This window comes from Lissotriton helveticus, chromosome 11 (assembly GCF_964261635.1).
Source record: "Lissotriton helveticus chromosome 11, aLisHel1.1, whole genome shotgun sequence".
Taxonomy (NCBI): Eukaryota; Metazoa; Chordata; class Amphibia; order Caudata; family Salamandridae; genus Lissotriton; species Lissotriton helveticus.
The window spans coordinates 852,123,575-852,139,298 of record NC_136072.1 but is presented as its reverse complement, the minus strand read 5'-3'; positions in this window follow the sequence as shown (position 1 = coordinate 852,139,298).

The window sequence follows — 15,724 nt, the reverse complement described above, 5'->3', positions numbered from 1 at the left end:
AACTGCGGTGAAAAAAAGATCTCTGTGACAAAAGCAGTAATCCACTCAGCCATCCACATAAAATACAGACCTGTGATCTGCCCGGTTCAAGTTCTTTGCAGCAGGCATATTGACCCTCTGCGCTACTTTATGGCAAGTGGAAACTGCCACTAGAAAAAACTCTGATCTCATTCCCTAGCAGGAACATTAATCACAAGAGTTATCTTGATATTTGTAATGCTGCCTGAAAAATGGACACACAAGGAACTCTGCTGCAGGTGTTTTTAAATCATTGGTAAACGCAGCCATCTCCCCCAACCCCCTGGAGGTTAGCGCCTCCTCTCCAGGTCAGCGCCCAGTGCGGCTGCACCAGTCACACTGCCCTAAAGCCCGCCCTGGGTACCTGCACGGCTTTAATTTGAAAAAAGAGTATACCGGCACTGCTCAGCACTGGAGCAATACTTTTAATTGGGGAGTACCTGTACTTGTGATAACAAGTAATGGGATAGTGAGTACAAGCACTTCAGCATTTTCATTTAAAGGGAGGCTTTAATAGACTCTATTTTTTGGGGATATGAGTGCATCTAAAATATAAATGGCCTCAAGATGCCACGGAGCAGTACTTCAAGAAAATGCATTCACCTCCACTAACGCCCATTTCATCAAGCCATTCCAAATAAATAAACCGATTCACCACTCTCCCCGAGGTTTAGACAAAGCACAGTAGGTGCTTGTGAGCACCGTGTAGACATACATCACTCCTATAGTTTCCATCTTTCCGAAAGAAAAACGCTGGACATTTGTTGTTGCTTTAAGTGTCTGCAAAGGTGCGGGCCTGATAACAAATAGGACTTTAAATGAAATAAAATATATTTATGCGTAAGAATAATTTTCTGCATTTGATTCCTTTAATTATTAGTCAAGATTGATTAACACAGCTCACAAACACCCCAAAAAAAAATTCTCTTTATATTTGTTGTTTGAAGTAAGTACAGATAAGAGGTAAAATATACCGGCTATAGGTGACTTTGCTTACTTTTGTACCGGCAAGAGAGCAAAATACTAGTGGTGCCATATGTAGTGTCGTGATTCTTGAACAGACGACACTGACACAATTATACAGTGGGAGCTTTATTCTTCATGCGACCTCACTATCTTGTCTCCTGCCTCTTTCTGCCTCCCTTACTCCTCCTGTTCCACCTCCCATTCTCCTCCCATTTCTAGATCTCCTGTGCCGGTCCTTGTGCCTGGCCCAGCTACAACATTACACCATAGAAAACCGGCAGCAAGGTGGCAGCACTAATCACTGCACTCTTTGGCTGCAGCTCTGTGGTGATTTGGGGGACATGTGCCTCAAGAAGGCTAAGACATATACTGGCAAAGGCATATGCTGGCATGGGCAGCACCATGGACATTTTACCTGTTGTATACAGCAGTCAACTCCAGCCTTCATCCTCAGCTCCAGATATGTTACACTTATTTTGCTACTAACCTCCAGTGGCTGAGCACAGCCCATTGTCACCTTTCCTCTTAGGAGGGCCTTTAAGCATGACCAGTGAGGTATGAGCGAAGGAAAGGAGACTTTTCTTTTAGGCTTGGTGACAGAGTTGCTCCCTAGCGTGAATGGGGATTCACCTCCAGAGAACCAGTCTCCAAGCTCACTGGAGGACTGGACACACACTGGGCATGAGCAGGCACCCTGATTATCTTCAAGCAGGGCCGTCATTTGAAGCGCTTTCATGCGCTGAAACAGAATGATGGCCCTGCAACCATACACCACTGGAGGGTGGTGTGAATAATGATAAAAGTAGTTACATTGTTGCTCACCTGTCATCGTGCCTTGATGTAACTACCTGTATCATTGTGTGAGAGTCAAAGTTTGGGTGAAGGCTGGGGAGGGGCAAGCTAGAGCAGGCAAATAGAACGCGGAGAGCAGTCACAGCCATCTGATGGCGGGCTCTGTGCCCACTTTATAGTGATGCGTAGCCACATCCACAAAAAAAACACACACAGTGTCCAAGCCAGACCAAAAACTAGTCACCGCCATGTCATTTTTTTGCCGCACAAATAGGAAACATTTTGGCCATTTGTGTCGGAAATAGCCCAATCTAGCAACACAGTCTGCTCCTTCAATCGGGTGGTGGGTCAGGCAGCCAGACGTTAATGTACAATACAATATGCTTGAAAAATATATAACAAAATGGCGCTGAAACCATTACCTGCAGCTGCGTGTGGCCGGGCTTGGCTCCGCTGAGCGCTGTTGGCCGGGCTTGGCTCCGCCATTCCTCTTTTCCTTGCGGTGGGTGCTCCCGGCCGGGCTTGGCTCCGCCGGGGGTTTTTTGACGAACTACAACCCCCAGCAGCCCCATCGCGGCAAGGACGCCGCCGCCCTCACAACCAGGAAGCGCCGGAAGGCGCATAAAGGAGAGCACGCCTCTGAGTTTTGCGGGGGGCGCTGAAACCATTACCTGCAGCTGTGTGTGGCCGGGCTTGGCTCCGCTGAGCGCTGTTGGCCGGGCTTGGCTCCGCCATTCCTCTTTTCCTTGCGGTGGGTGCTCCCGGCCGGGCTTGGCTCCGCCGGGGTTTTTTTGACGAACTACAACCCCCAGCAGCCCCATCGCGGCAAGGACGCCGCCGCCCTCACAACCAGGAAGCGCCGGAAGGCGCATAAAGGAGAGCACGCCTCTGAGTTTTGCGGGGGGCGCTGAAACCATTACCTGCAGCTGCGTGTGGCCGGGCTTGGCTCCGCTGAGCGCTGTTGGCCGGGCTTGGCTCCGCCATTCCTCTTTTCCTTGCGGTGGGTGCTCCCGGCCGGGCTTGGCTCCGCCGGGGTTTTTTTGACGAACTACAACCCCCTGCAGCCCCATCGCGGCAAGGACGCCGCCGCCCTCACAACCAGGAAGCGCCGGAAGGCGCATAAAGGAGAGCACGCCTCTGAGTTTTGCGGGGGGCGCTGAAACCATTACCTGCAGCTGCGTGTGGCCGGGCTTGGCTCCGCTGAGCGCTGTTGGCCGGGCTTGGCTCCGCCATTCCTCTTTTCCTTGCGGTGGGTGCTCCCGGCCGGGCTTGGCTCCGCCGGGGGGTTTTTGACGAACTACAACCCCCAGCAGCCCCATCGCGGCAAGGACGCCGCCGCCCTCACAACCAGGAAGCGCCGGAAGGCGCATAAAGGAGAGCACGCCTCCTCGTCCCGCGGGACGCGCGCGGGCGTGCGCCGGGCTAAGCCCGGGCAAAGGGCGGGCCCTCTGTGGCCCTCAGGGGACTGAAGGAGACTGGACTGGGCCTGGACCCTTATATTTCCCCTTTGGACCAATCTCGCGCCTGGAGCGTGTAAGATATTTGATTAACTTTTAATTTTGTGTTTTATAGGTTGTTTTAGTATAGAGTGCCTAGATTGACGGGTATCTGTCTGCAAGTATTAGTTCCATTTATATTTACAATGTCAAAACCCAAAATTGATAAGGTGCCGGTGGGCCCTGCTACTCTTGATAATTTCCTGGTTAGGAAAGTAAGCCAGATAAATAACAACAGACGTGCATCATTGGGGAAAAGCACTGTGGTAGGGGAAATGTCATTGGAAAATTCCCCTATCAGTTTGTTACAAGGATGTGCAATTAACTCGACTGATGTCATTTCCATTGACCCTCCAGTGTCCATCTTAGTTAATGTGGAGGCTCATTCTGACCCTCAGGTGCTGTCATGTCCTGATACTAGTCCTGATACTATTGTGTTACATGAGCCCCAACCAGAAACTAGGGCCATAAGAACTTGTAGAACACTGTCTGAGAAGGTAAATGGGAAGCAAGATAAGTCAAAAAAAAAAAGGATGGTAAGGCTATTTTTAGCCCTGTAATACCTACCCCTTTTGTCTTTACGGGCACTAATAATGATGGTAATGATAATGGTGTAAGCATAACCCCTGGTTTTTTAGCTTCACTTATAAAAAATCTAGAAGCTTCTTTGACAACTAAAATGGAGGAGCTTATTAAACCATTAACGAGTAAGATAGATAACCTAGCAAAGGAAGTGACAAGGCTGGGTGGTCTGTTATCAGCAAAGAATAGTGTTACATCTAGTGGAAGTGTACACTCTGGGAGGAATGGTAGAGAACCTGCCGATATCAACGATATATGTAATAAGGCAAGGGGGAATGCTGCTGTTGCAGTGGCTACTGGTTCTGAAACCCCTATTCGTCCAGACATCCCTGTGGCAGCGGCTCCTTTGATACCATCTACAAAGCAAATAAACAGTAGAGCGCCCAGACCCCCGAGGTACAATCGATATCTTAATTTACCACCAGATTGTGCTCCGTTTGTGGCTGTATTAACTAATGTGCCCCCTTGCGGGACACATCCAGCATCTCCTTTTGATGAATCCCAATCCTCTTTGAAAAATAGGACTGTGTCTTGGCTCAACAAAAATTGTGGGTTCCCTGTGTCATACTCGGAACAAATTATGACAGTAAGACGTGTAAATTGGGTAGGGCCATCTAAAAAGACTGGGGTAGGGGACTGTATAGTCGTAAATTTTAAACACCCCCAGCACGTGGCAACTATCCTTTTGAGAGCTTCTGCATTGGTATATAACACGAATAGTATTTGTGTACGTCCCTTGGGTTATTTTTATGCGCATCTGTGTAAACCTACATCACAACAGAACTTAACCAGGCGGGGGCTTGAACCTTATACTCCTGTGCAGGAGTCTCAGTTTTTTTAAAATGTTACTAATCCTTGTGGGTCTGGTGGGCCCATTAGAACTCATAATAGGAGTTCAAGTAACGGCCATTATCATCATGGGTCGAATGTAAATACACAGAATAGATTTGAAATGTTATCCGGTCTTGAGCAGTGTGACTGACTGGGGGCACCTGCGGCTCAGTTTACTAGGGCTTCAGGTGAAACTACAAATTCTTTGAATCCGGTGGGTAGAACTTCAGGAATCCTTGTTGTCTCCTGGAATATTGCTTGTCTTGCGGCCAAAATGTCTGATGTAAACTGGGTTACTTACATCAAGCAGTTTTCTATCATTTGTCTCCAAGAGACCTGGGAGCTGGGCTGTAATCTGTTTTTAGAAGGGTATAGGGCCTTCTTTGTGCCGGCCTTGCCTTCAGTGCGGGGAAGGCCCAAGGGGGGTCTTGTAGTCTTTGTCTCCATACTGATACCGTGTGAAGTACGGAGATTGGAAGCTCAGCATACAGGGGACATGGGACTAATTCTATCTGGTGGTAATGTTCTTGTGGGACTGGTGAATTTTTATAATGCTGCTCTTGATAGTGCAGGTCCGAAACATATCCATGTTCTTAATTCCTTTGTCTCTAATTTTATGGAAAAAGTGGGCCATAACCTCATGATTTTGGGGGATTTTAATCTGCATCCATGTGTCGATCCATTGCACAAATGTTTACCAGAAATGATCTGTGCGCGCGCAGATTGTCTGCATATGGAGCACACCTTAGAGGGGGAAATGTGTAATGACTTAATGAATGACCTTGACCTCTCTTTGGCTATGTCTTTAAAGGACCCTTCATACTGTTTTGATATCCCTACTTTTAAGGGACATGGTAGGGGTACCTTCATTGACCATATACTTGTCTCGAGGACTATGCAAACTTTTTTAGATTCTTTTTGTATCCTCCCTAGTGAATTTAGTGACCATAATCCTGTCACAATCTGTCTGAACTGTCCATGGGGGAAAAATGGTCCTAAAAATACTGTCCAAGGAAGTCTGGGCACAACAGATGGGAGGAGGCGGTTAAAATGGTCAATTGACTCCGCGGATGCACTCTATAAAAACATCTCTGAAGGGTGTGCAGAGGACATTGACGTTTGTATTAACGGGGGAGGTGAACCTAAATCGGTTCTAGAGGCTTATCAAAATATAGCGGAGAAGGTGTCAGCGTTCCTATCTGTTCCTAATAAAACCCACACAAAAGTAGGGCCGAGATGGTTTAGCCATGATTGCACTGTAGCTGCTCGCAAGCTGAGGCTTGCTTTGTCAGCTTCCCCGAGGGATCGGGAGGTTGTAAAACTCTGTAGAAAGGAATATAAGGCTATTACTATCTCCCGTAAGGAGCTACTGAAGAAAGAGGCGTGGGAGGAATTGCTTGACCCCTCTACTTTGAATAGCAGCACCAAATTCTGGGCTTTGGTTAAGAAACCTTTCTTGACCGAGGACCCCGGTGACGGAATTGCTTGCTGTATAACCAAAGAGGAATGGGAAGGCCACTTTAAAAGTTTATATTACTCTGAAAATGCTGGATCTATGACTGATGCCCCCTGTGACAGGGTTAGCCCTATTATTTTTTACGAAAGTGAGGTTTTGGCAGCCATAATGGGCCTCAATGCTAATAAAGCGCCAGGGCCTGACGGAATACCCCCCGATCTTTACAAGTCTGATCCAGCTTTCTGGGCTCCCATTCTGGTCGCCGTATTTAATGCTGCGGCCACTGTGGGTTGTCCAGAATCTTGGGGACTATCAACTATAGTCCCTGTATTCAAGAAGGGAGATAGGGGAAGTGCACTTTGCTATCGACCCATATCCCTAATTGATTCAATGGTAAAGATCATGGGGAGAGTTATACTTCAACGCCTAATAAGTTGGTCGAATGAGAACCACATTTTGACAATCTCTCAATATGGCTTTTGTGAGGGGCGCTCAACCATAACGCAGTGTCTCAATCTGTTCCTTATTCTGAATAAATATACTGTCGTCCAGAAGGGAGCAATTCATCTTGCCTTCATGGATCTCTCCTCAGCCTTTGACTGTGTCAACAGGGGGAGGCTGTGGAGGACCATGAAGGATAAGGGAATAGATGGGGGTATTGTGGAGTTCCTTGCGGATCTGCACAATGAAACAAGAGCCAACGTGAGGTATTCTTCGACTGGGGAAACCACGGGTTGTTTTCCAATTAATAAAGGTGTACGTCAGGGGTGCATTATGGCCCCTTATCTTTTTAATTTTTATATAAAATGACCTGGAGGCTGAATTACAGGAGATAAAATCTGATTGTCCTAGGGCGGGTGCGAGGGGTATTCCTCTGCTTTTATATGCCGATGATGCGGTCTTAATTTCACGAACAGAATTAGGTCTTCAGGCACTTTTGAATGGTTTTAATAAATTTATGTCTGATAGGGACCTCACGGTCAACAACTCAAAATCTTTTATAATGCATGTTGGCCGTCAACCAAAGAAGAAGTTCAATTTTAAACTGAATGATGTTCCGATACCCATCACTCAGTCGTTTTCCTACCTGGGTGTCTTATTTGATACGAAGATGTGTTGGGCCCCACATTTGGCCAAGAAGAAGGGGGAAATGTCCAGGGTAAATGCTTCTATCTTCAATTTTGCTTCTAAATTGGGCAAAAAGCCAAATGTGGCTATGATGAAACTATATAACGCTAAATCCATAGCCACTGCAGTATACGGAAGTGAGATATGGGGCTACACAAACTATGACCAACTTCAAATAGTTGAAAATAAATTTTTAAAGCGTCTGCTGTGTGTCCCTGGGAGCACACCGAATTTAGCTGCTCATGAAGAACTTGGCTGCTTGCATTTATCGGACATTGTTGGACTGAAACCGTTGTTGTGCTGGGTAAAACTATGGTTAAGTGATGCAATCCCTCTGACCCACTTGATAGTGGAGGATCTTTTATCGCTTGACCACGCAATGCGTGTACCCTGGCTTAAATATTTGAAGTCCCAATTCTTGAAGCTTGGCCGCGTGAACCTGTTTGATAACCCGGGGGATATAGTTAAGGGTGATGTTGCTGCAATTAAGAGAGCTTTTTTCCTGAACCGTAATGCTGTAAGAGATGAAGTAGAGCTCTTGAAACCTAATGTTAGAATGTACATCATGTTGAGTACTTGTAATTCAATGGAATTGTATCTAACATGCTCCTTCACCACCCATGAAAAATTTTTGCTGACCCGTTTCAGGTTTAACATCTTTCATCAGCTTTTAATTAGACCCAAGTCGGACATTTTTAAGAAACCAGCAGCTCCCTGTGGCTGCGACGGGAAGTCTCCACGGGATTTGCTGCATTTTATATTTTTATGTACATTTTATGAATATCCCCGAAAGCGGTTTCTGGTTACCCTTTTAAAGAAATTAAATTTTAACCAAATTAGACCCGCCCTTATGTACTTACAGTTGCTGCATCCTGATAGTGTCCTTCAGGTGTTAGAATTTTTAAAAATGACCATGAGACTAAGAAATTGTTTGGATGAGTAAATGTGCATTAACTGCAGTTTATGGCACTATCGCACTTTATTTTGTATATTCTGTATTTGGACATTACTTGCATTTTTTATTCTGATTCTGTCAATGCACTCTTTTTTATGATACATTTGAGTTGTATGTAATTTAAGATTGACTTTGTGATCACTGTGATGTTTTATTATGTATTGTCTACTGTGTGTACTTTTATGGATTGCAATATATCCGAAATAAAGTCAATTTGAATTTGAATTTGAATATAACAAAATGTTAAAAAGGGTCTACAGATGGGAGGGGCACTGTCCCCGTGCCATAGGACAGCAGCCTTTCCCATGTAAAGCACAGGGCATATTGTCAGTATAAATTCCAGCTAGATTTAACACACAGGTAACGGCTGAAACAAGGCTTACCGGTTTCAGCAGTGGAAGAAGCAATGTCGATCCCGGAACAGACAACGAACCTGGCTGTGGCCCCAGGACGCTGCTGGACACACACAGGTAGGCTTCTACAACAAATGGAGGTTAAAAGACAAACATCCAAGAGGGAACTAATAAGGAAGGGACTAAGGAAGGATCAAGGGAACTGAAAGTGAGAAAACACCAAACAGTCAACTCCAAAACGTTTTTGCAAGAACTGGAAAAGTAATTGCAACCCTGCTACATGTTGCTTGGCACTGAGTTACAGCCTTAGGGATTCTAAATAGGGCTCTACCCCTTCTGACCTGGAAATGACCTTAACCCAAGAAGTGAGTGAGCGTGCATTCACAGGACATTGTTGGTCTAACTTCCACAACACTTCGAACCCCTTCATGCCTGTAGCCTAATCTAATTCCTGATACTCATACTCTAGTAAAAAAAAGAGTATTTTTGTGTGCCCAATTAAATTATGAGACACGCCCAGGCCATAATCAATTTTCTCAAGGTACCATCTGTGACAGCCTATCAATGCACAACATAACAGGCTGAGGTAGACAGTAGTTTGATTCACTCAGATCACAGATGTGTGTGCACCTGTGTTCATGTGTAACCATGACAGAACCTCTTATCACAGCTGCATTGCAGCAGACCTTATTTTACGCAAGCAGACACTAGCAGTTAGAATTCAAAACCAATGTGTAGAAGCTGACAGCCAGGCTCAAACAGTACCACATACACACTGCGTAGATACAAAAACTGGGTGGTCCCAATTCAAACAATGTACATGGTTTAAACAGGTCAGAACCAGCTCTCTGACAGGCCTAAAATAATTTTGAGGTGAAAAATCACCCATGTTGTAAAGTATGCATTACACTATCATCACACATTTTGGAGCAAAAATGTAATAATGTTTATAATCACCCTTGGGAAAATATCAGTATGAAAGTGGAAAGCATTCACAAGTACAAATTACAATCAGCAGCTAACTCACTTTTAGGAGAACATTTTTATTCTTTTTTATTTGTTTTTATTAGTTTTCAATGACATAACATTGTAACATGGAAATCATTCAGAGACAGACATTGCAGTTTGATTTCACACATGATCCTCAGTACATGCAGAAGAGGTTAAAAAATGAAAGTGGAGCAGTCACCCCATCTCAAATGTGCTCATGAACCTCACCCGAACAGACAAGTGGCGCGATCTTCCTGTCCTCACTCATAGTGATACTTGGGAAGGATCGAGGGGGAAAGTATCACTAATGTAAGGAGAGTCCAGGCTCCAATGCCCACCAATCAACACTAGATCCCATGGCAGTGCACATGTATATTGTGAGGGCAGAGTGTAGACAGAAAGTGTACAGAGAGAATATTTCAAACATTTGTACTCGTAAATTGTTGTGCTACTGGATCGTCGTTGGTAAGAGCAGGAGATGTTGAGGGATTTGTATTAAGGTATTTTTTTAGGGGATCCCAGATGTCTCTGGGTCTGGACCTCAAGAGGAGCAGTTCTGCATAATTACTCAATTGCTCTTGACAACGTGTTAGATCGGAGAGCCAATCTTTAAACTTTGGCGCTCTGCCTCTGCCCCATCTGCAGGCGACCCGGCGTTTAGCCATCAGCAAGGCAATAGATAGGAAGCGACAAGGGGGTTTTGCTATTAAATCTGTGTAGCCCAGTAAGGCCACTAACAGGGAGGGTTCCAATGAAATTGCTGTCATCTGTTCTAGAGCCTCATAGATCTGTCTCCAATAATCATTAGCTGTAGGGCAGTTCCAGGCCAGGTGGAGAAAATCTGCTCCAACAGAGCTGCACCTATCACATCGATCCGAGTCCCTCAATTTATATTTATGCGTTTTGACAGGGGTATAATATAAACGATGCAGGAATTTGAAGTGAGTAATGCGGAGCCGGCTACTCGCAGATATTTGCTCCATTTGGAGGCAACAGTAATCCAGTGTTCGTCAGTGAGCTCGGAGCCCAGCTCTGTGTTCCAGTGATCCCGAGAGGGGCAGGGAGCTACCGCCAAGCTGTGTGTGTATGGTGTGGTAGAGTCTGGAGATGACATGTCCTGGAGAAGTGGCCTGTAGGACTACGTGTAGGGGGGTGAGTGTAGGGGGCTCCTGAGGGAAAGTAGGGGATATGTGATGGACTCCCTGCTTAAGATGCACATACAGGAATACGTCTAATGGAGAGTGTTGAAGATCGAGGAAGATCTGCTCTAGTGCTTTGAATTCTCCATTGAGATAAAGATCGCCCCAAGAGGTGATTCTTGTCCGCTCTAGTAATTTAAGGAATCCCGATTCTTGCAGTAGTGACATGTGGGGATGGAATGACAGCGGAAGTAATGGGGAGTAAAGCAAGGCTCCGCGTAATAGCGCAAGAATATGGCACCAGGCGTCAACTGTGCATGTAGTCGTAGTAGATGTTTTGTCTCTTGGCTGAGAGGTGGCATAAATCATACCTGTGAGGGGAACTGGGTCCGCTAGCCTCTGTTCTGCTGCTACCTGCGGCATGTATGCGGGTGGGTGGAACCAAAAATAAGCACAGTGTGCCTGAGTGCAAGTATAATATAGTTCGAAGTCCGGGACGTCGAAACCGCCCAAGGCGTAGGGCCTAGTGAGCATTGTCAACTGCAGTCTCGGCTGTTTGCAGCCTATATCAACCTGATCATTTTGGATTGCAGCGCCTTGAAGAAATACCTTCCTCGGTGGTATGGGATGTTAAGAAAAGAGGACAGAAACTACGGGAGAACAACCATTTTTTATGAGGGAAACTCGTCCTGCCATAGATAACAGAAGAGAAATCCATCGGGTAACACAGCTCGCAATACGCTCTAGCGAGACACCTTAGTTGAGGCACATTAATTCCTTCCTGTATCTAGTGATGCTTTCCCACAGGTAGCGTAAGTCAAACTTACACCATTCAAGTGGGAAGTCCAGGGGGAATTGCGTAGCAGCAGGCGTAAGGGGAAGCACTTGCGATTTTTCCCAATTAATGTGAACCCCAGAAAGTTTCCCAAAGACATTAAATTCATGAAGGAGTGGATTTATGTTGTGCTGTGGATCCCGAACATATAGAGTGATGTCGTTGGCATATAAGGAAATTAGTATTTGGTGCAGGCTACAGCGTAGTGCAGGGGTCTCCAACCTTTTCTGTAGTAAGAGCAACTTCTGATCAGTGAAAATCATTGTGAGCTACTAAATGCCAAGCAACTTGCGCATTTTTACGAGACTCACCCCCATACCCATCTTCTTTGACTTTAGGCTTAATTTCTTCAGAGACCAAACTGTGATTTGTACATGCACTGCAGTGAACTGATTCCCCGTGGAGAGCAAAATCAAAAAATAAATTCTGCAATTATTGATCGTCACTTGAAAAGGGATGTATGACGTTACAACGCATGCTTTTACCACGCATGCTGTTACAACGCAGTTTTTACAACGCATACCATTACAATGCATAGCGCTTTGGGGTGCTGGATAGTGAATAGTTTAATTTACTATTCCAACTCCTGTCCCCGTGGACACTAGGGAAGGTGTTGGATAGTAAATTAAATCTATTCCCTATCCTAGAGCGCCCCCAGCGCAATATGTTGTAATGGTTTTCGTTGTAAAACCTGTGTTGTTATAGCACTGCGTGGTAAAAGGTGCGTTGTAAAGGATGTTTCCCCTTGAAAAGTGAAAATAATATTTTTTTTAACAATTGGCTGTTTTCTTTACATTACATCTGACAAATTATGTGTTGGTACACAAAATATGTGGATCTTTTAAAAAACATAAAGGGTGGCAGAATCTGGAGCTAACCTATGATGGCTGCATGAAAGCAGTGCCCAACCAAACAGTTTGTACACACCGTGAGGTGCACAGCAGATTCCTTGTGATCGAAACCTACTGCTAGTGGTGCCTGGGGATGGTGATCTGGCGATTCTGCTTTAGCTGAGAGTGCTGCTTGGGGTCTAGGTGGTGCATGGGCTCAGAGGCCTGACAGCAACTGGGGCTGTTGGTGAGGCTGGGGCTGTACACGTGTCTCTTTTGATATGTCACCCAAAACTGCTGCTGGGGCCCCAACAGCCCCTTAGCTCCACAGATCAAAGTGCCTACCTGACACAGCATATGGCTATGCGTGTGAGATTCGAATGAGCTCAGGGAGAAGAGCTGCTCCACTACAGTCACTTGCTGGACCTGGATGCCATGGCCGACAAATAATTGCAAGGGCCTCATGTTTGCATGCCAGATGAAGCCTTGCAAACAACTAAAGGAGCAGGATTCCTGATGATATATTTTTTTATCACATCTCACTGGAGTGACATAGGATCATGCGCCTCCCACCGTTCTTCTCTGCCGCAATCCTCCTCAACAACTTCGGCCCACCAATGAGTAATCTGGAGCGTGCACTGCGCAGGAGCCCACTACTGTTGATATGCCCAGCTGAAATTTTGTTTTGAGAGCAAACTATTACCTGGTTGACTAATGGTGGACTCAGTCTGATAAGGTATCATGACACCATTCTGTGCAATGTAATAATTCATTCCCCTTTCAAAAACAAACCCCTTTACACCCTCGCCATGCAACCAAGCACTGAAGCCATATTCATCACAGTACTGACAGGTGACCTGCTGAAAAACACTTTTCTCTCTTCACACCGACATACATCTAAGAACCTTTCAAATAAAGTTACCTAAATATATGACACCAGCAGGTGAAACATATTACATAAGTACTAACTGCCTGACTAGTAATGTGGTATCGAAAACAACCAGTACAGGAAGCACCATGGACTACTGACTACCCCTTGAACTAAAAGAGGCACACCCATCCGTGCCCACGATGCACTACACATGTTTAAAATTATGGAACTCATTTTACTTTCACATTGACCAGAAGACACTGATACTACATCAGGCGCTTAAAAAGCCTCTAGCCAAGAATACACAACCAAAGCACATCTTGTCGAGGGAAGTCACAAATGCCATAAAAAGGGAACCTCGAATTCAAAAGTGCTTATTTGCTAAACTATTTGTGGAAGGCACTAATCACGCAGCTTCTGTCCCCTGCTGCCGGGAATACATGAGTAACGGTCATCTCTAATATGTAAATACATATTTATGTTGCACGATTGCTGTCAATACCTGGTGCAAATTAATTTTAACAGTTTATATGATGAGTGTAAGAATCACAGGACAAGGGGATACCAAGCAGCGGAAAATACCCTTTGAGGCCTCAGGCCAGGCAGACTGCTTTTGTTATTTTCCCACGCGCTGCCCCACCAGCAGCCACTGCTCACAACTAATAAAGCAACCACAACTATTTCACGACGTGGCTTACCGATTGATCTGCTGCTTTCCAGGCAGATCAGAGATTCGGTGGCAGGCTGGAAAAGACAGGTGGTGCAAGTACTGGTAGGTTAGCAGTTCAGTACTGCCTGCGCCACACCACTGCTATCAAGATTTACGGCCTCTTTCTGCACCGGCACATGTCATGCAGATTGAAAGCACCGTGTCACGCTGCGAAAGGCAGTTGGTGTAGTGATGATTCAGATGATGAACAACATCGTCCTATTCAGCCTGCCCCTACCCTCAGCTAAGCTCAGTTAAGCCTATCAGAGCAGCTGGTTTGGGTGAGGGTAGCAACACATTAAAAAAAGGCCAAAAGCGTTAAAAGAAAATATAGGGTTGCAAAATCAAAATGCTGGGGAGAGCTACTCTCAGGACCTCGGCGAGCTACCCATACCTTGTGATCGACCGGTTGGAGACCCCTGGCGTAGTGCCTTGTCCTGGTGATGCTGTCCAATCTTAGCCGGCAAAGGTTCAGTCGAAATGGCGAAGAGCAGGGGGAAAAGCGGACACCCCTATCTGGTGCCTCTGGTTATAAGGAAAGCTTAAGACAGTCGACCATTGATCATAACTTTAGCCGTAGGGAGATGGTAAAGTAAACGGATCCATGAAAGGAAAAGTGGAGGGAAACCCATTCGTTGCAATACCCCAAATAGATAATCCCACTCAACAGAGTCAAACGCCTTGGTGACTTCTAAAAAGAGAGCAGCCAGGGCCAGTTGTGCAATATGGAGAAAAAAGTGCGTCAATTATGTGTGGTCGAACGCCCAGGGATGATTCCTGACTGGTCGGGGAGGACGAGCTTTTCCATGAGTAAATTCAGCCAATTTGGGTGTCGCAGTTGATGAGGGACAATGGCCTGTACAAGTCGCAATGGGTGGCCGACTTCCCAGGTTTAAGTAAGGAGATGATGAGCGCCTCTCTCATTGACGGGGGAAGCGAACCCTGCTCTAGGGTATCTTCGTATACCTCTTGGAGGATGGGAGCTAATTGGTCAATGTAAGCCTTATAGAAGTCAATTGGGAGTCCGTCTAGACCAGGGGCCTTCCCAGACTTCATTTGCATGATTGCTTCCTGTATTTCATCCAGTTCAAATGGGGCACACAGGAACTCCTGTTGCGAGTTGCCCAGCCAACCCAGGGCCACATCCGCGAAAAATTCCTCAAGGCCTACCCGAGGTATATAACTTGGAGTAGTGTGTGGTAAATGCATTAAGTATGTCCTCCAAGTCTCTGCATGTCACCTCCGCCGGACCCTCGACTTCCAGGATATAGTGGAGAAAAATCGTATTCAGGTGCAAAATCATTGTTAATGATACATCTGCAGGACTGTGGAAGCATGTTAGAAGCATAAATCATATTTAGGAGGAAAAACTAGGTCCAAAACAAATTTAGTAGCAACATTAACAGGAGTGTGAAAACATCATTAGGCACACAAATCACATTTAGGAGAAAAAACATATCTAGTGAGAAAATTCACTGGAAAACATCGGCACGAATGTGGAAAACATTTCAGAGCACTAAACACATTTTGTTGTGAAATCACATTTAGGTGCACAATCAACTTTGCATGCAAAATCAACCTTGGTGTTAGGTAAGCATTATTGTAGTGTTATGTTTAGGAATAAAATGACATTGAGTTGCAAAATAAGGTACAAAATCAATCTTGGTTTTACACAAGCAGAAGAGTGCAAACACTTTTAGAAGCAATAATCACATATTGGAGCAACATCATAACTTGCCTCCATTGCAGTGCATGAATGTTTCACTTCACTGA